Genomic DNA, 4114 nt, shown 5'->3' with positions numbered 1-4114 from the left:
CTTTTTTTTTTTTTTTTTTTGCTAGATAGCTGTGAGATTTGGGAGAACATTGATCTTCTCCAAATTAAAGTCATACATTGCTTTTGAGCAATAATGGTTGCAAACTTTTTTGGAAATTCATTGGTATTATATAGTTCTTTGATTGGACCTGTTATTTTAAAAAATTGTAAGATTTACATAATACTCCCTACACTGGGAAGTAAGCTTAATCATATTTTCTCAAAGACAATTCAGAGACACCTATTTAAGGATGATATTCTGAGATATAGAGATATTTTGGAAACTTCTCTCAAGAAGAGATTGAGGGCTCCCTATAATTTAAATTACTAATATTATGATTTATAACAACCTTTTAAATAAAGAAAAGGGGAAAAACAGGACCCCACAAGCACACACTAGATCTTTCAAATATTTTTAAAATTTTTTCTTAAATTGTAATATTAAGACTTTTATTGTTACTCAACATAATTCAGTAAATTAAATCAGATTTCAAAGGGGAGTTGAAACCTCTCATCATGAAAATGACTGAAAAGCCTGAAATAGTAAGGTAAATCTCCAAACTATAGAATTTAGAGCCATGCAGTTTCATGAGCTTATCAGGAAAGTAAAAATTATGAAGAGATTTTTATGGACCCATTTCTCAGGTCCACCTTTAATGTGCCTTGAAGTGTGGAGTGGAAAGTCCACCCATGAACTAGATTAATTGTACTGACTGTAATATTCAATTACTCATATATGTTCATCTTATGGTAAACAGACTGTCTGGGAGTATCTTTTGAGAAAAAGACAGCATGTAAGAAACCTAAACCAGCCAATCATGCTGGGTCTTAAAAGTTAAGACTATATTTACTTTTCTGGATAATTGTCAGAAAGATTGTTAAAAATATATATATTTTTTCTATACAGGCCAGTTATTTACATAAGATATCCACCAACATATTATTCTCCTACTCATTCTACAATGGGAGTTGACACCTTTCCTAAGTGGATAGATTGTGCAAATGTGTTGCCAGTGTGACAGAAGATATCTAGAAATAATGGATATATTTTACACTGGTCTCCCAGAATAGACAAAGCTGATTATGCAAGGATGCCACACACCTGGAAGTTTACTGGTAATAACCTAACCCTCAGTGAGTTGGCACCCAAAAGGATGTTTAGATGTTTGACTTCTACCTTCAAAATATTTACATTACTGACAGACCTAAAAACCTCATTAAATGTGAGACTTAACTGAAAGGATGATGAATATCCTGCAGCCTATAAAAATACAACTTATCTTATTGTATCACTAGTTATTGCCAGCTAATATTTCAGAGGTATAATATGCTGAAGTTAACATTCAGGCTTTGAAACAGGTGCATGTCAATTAACCAGACCTAGGCAAGCTCCTGATCTCATGATCCTTGAAGTGACTACATTAAATATCATTCCCTGCTTCTATAATTATAGTCTTTATGGCAATGTTTTAAACTTACAACATTTGAATTTTCTTAAAAATTGACTTAAGTTACTTCCAAGATCCTTCATAGTCATATAAGTTCTGATGGAAGAATTGGAACTAAGTTAAAATGCTCTAGAAGACAATATACTGAATAATGCAAATGAGCCTTCTGCTCTATGGTTTGTGGATAGGTTTAAATGCCATGCCAATTAAACATATCTGTGTTACTATGGCCAAATGCAATGCTTCCCAATAGAATTGAGAAAAAATTAAAAATCTTCTGATGAGTGTTTGTCAGAGTAATAATAATAACCTTGGATCTTGCAAGTTGACTACATTATTGAAATGATATGTTTTCTACTAATTCCTTTTGTGTTTCAATAGTAGATTATGATGACCTCAAACCAAGAATCCAGTGACTAAAAATGTAATACCCCAATTGCCTATAAATATTAAGAAAGAGGGAATTTGTGGGTAGCCACTCCAAATTCAGGCACCTTTAGTCCCGATGCACCATGGGGGTCTGAAAGATTGCTGTAGTCTGGTGCAGCAGTGCCATGACAGGTTCTCCATCTTTTCCCATGGTTGGATAATAAGGTGTGGTCCTGGGAGTAGCCCTAGGGGTAGGTAGAACCCAGAAGGGTTGAGTGTGGGGAGCCACTCTGAATGATCTGCTCCTTCCATCCTGGAGGGGAGATGCTTTGACTGGCACTACATATTATAGTGACCTGGACATTGTCCTGGTCCCGGAAGTTTGAGGGTATGTCTTAAGACATAGGCATGTCACCCCATGGCCCTTTGGGTTGAATTACACTCACATGTCCTTTGTAACCCTGCCACCTCTGAACTTTTTTTGATGGAACTTTCTAAGAATGAGGGTCCCCCAAGAAAAGCCCATTCCTGAATATGCTCATTCTCTCTCACCAGCCTCTCTTGACTTTCACTTGCTTTCCCATTTGGGGAGCCTGAGGCAGACAGCAGGGAAACCATCCTGAAGCTTGATTAAAGGTAAAGTGTGTGTCTGTGTTTTCTTTGGTGTCCCTGGAAATTCACATGAAGGACCTTAGGTTCAGCTGCCCACATGGGCACCAGTTGAGTTACACTCGCCTGTTCCCTTGTAATCCTACACCTTGCCTAATTTGAATGGCTTCTTCCCAATGAAAAGGTTCAGTAAGTGCTTCTCTCTCTCTTTCAACAGACCCCAAGGTTGCAGGATCCATCTTAAAATCCAAAGAAAAAGGTATTTCTCTGCCTCTGTTTGGTTAGTTTGTGCAGCCCATTTCACCTGGAGTGACCTTGAGTGTTTAGTTGTGTGACTCCACAGGACATGGGTCTATGAAAGAAACAAAGACATGAGTGCTGATATGAGATTAATAAAAGATAAATGTTTTGTCATCTGGAACATGTCAATGAATATCATGAAGATGATAGAAATCAATAATCTCTCACCAGGAGGTGTCAGAGCTGAGAAGTTGTCCTCATAATAAGGCCTAAAAGGCCAGAGAGGACAAAGCTAAATTTGGGAATGTAAATCTTTAACCAGGTCAGAGTTATCAAGAATGTAAACACAACATTTTGTTAAGCTACTTAATGCCATCTGATTTTTGTAAAATATCTTTTTATTGGAATGATCTGTGTTTTAATTTTAAGTGTATTTCTTAGGTATTCAAGATCAAGCTGTTTAAAGAGACCTTGTTTTTATCTATCATTAAGAGTCAGCTGAGTTTTCTTGGGGTGTCTGTTGGGTAACTAATGAGCAGCTGTTTAGCTCTGCTAATGCCATCCACCTAGATAAGTCAAGGTCTCACTGACCATGTGGCTTCCCTTGGAAACGCCAAAAATATTTCTCTTTTCCAATGACTCTCCTTTTTCACAGTATGTATCCTGATTGGATTTCTTTTTTTAAGGTCCACCGGCAGACAGCAGGGAAACCATCCTGAAGCTTGACCCAGATTTGCAAAGCTCTTAGAGAAGTTCCCTTGTTCCCTGGGTTCAAGCTGACTCAGAGGGCAAGAGCTAAATATTGGGTTTCTTGCCCCCAACCCCACCTTTTTAACCTTAATCTTTAAGCCTTGATCTTAAATATCCAGCAATCCCATCTTAAATTAAGAGTACTGGGCTTTAACTTTAATATTTATAACTTTACAGTCATCTCTACCCCTTTTATTTAATTGAGGTCTCTATTAGTTCTGGAAGTTAGCATTATATACTATCTGTCTGTAGATAATGGCCTTATATTTCAAATTAATTTAGGTTGTTATATTTGAAATTGTACTTTTGTAAGGTAGTAACATATAGCTATTAAAGTTTAAAAGAAAAAGTTAAAATGAAATTAACAAGAGTAAAAACTCTTGAAATTATCAAGAGTAAAAAAAAAAAAATAATTTGTACATAATCTTAAACCTTAGCTGAGTTATACATTATATCCTATGTTTGAGACCACAGTAATCTTTAAAATAAAATATCAATCTTTTGAATAAAATTTGAAGTGAGATGAGTCTGGCCTAACTGATCATGTTAGTTAACACAATATGACATTATCTAAAACAAGAATTAAAGAAAGGCTAAGAGAGGTTTAACTTTCTTTTTTGGAAAAAGTGGCAAAACATTTATATGTTTTACAAGAATAATCTTTAAGTAGATCAGTCCCTCATTATCTTTTAGAAATAC

The 4114-nt window shown here is 35.6% G+C and overlaps 1 long non-coding RNA gene across 1 annotated transcript; it reads left to right on the top strand.

The window, feature by feature from the left end:
• Positions 1–8: 8 nt before the first annotated feature.
• Positions 9–4108, top strand: LOC125614811. The gene is made up of 3 exons (XR_007345366.1): positions 9–1115; positions 2372–2452; positions 2643–4108. It is a non-coding gene; the product is annotated as an uncharacterized LOC125614811 (long non-coding RNA).
• Positions 4109–4114: the final 6 nt, after the last annotated feature.

This window comes from Marmota marmota, unplaced genomic scaffold (genome assembly GCF_001458135.2).
Source record: "Marmota marmota marmota unplaced genomic scaffold, marMar, whole genome shotgun sequence".
In the NCBI taxonomy this organism is placed as follows: Eukaryota; Metazoa; Chordata; class Mammalia; order Rodentia; family Sciuridae; genus Marmota; species Marmota marmota.
Note: the sequence above shows the minus strand (reverse complement) of the source record. Positions and strands in the feature narration are given on the sequence as shown.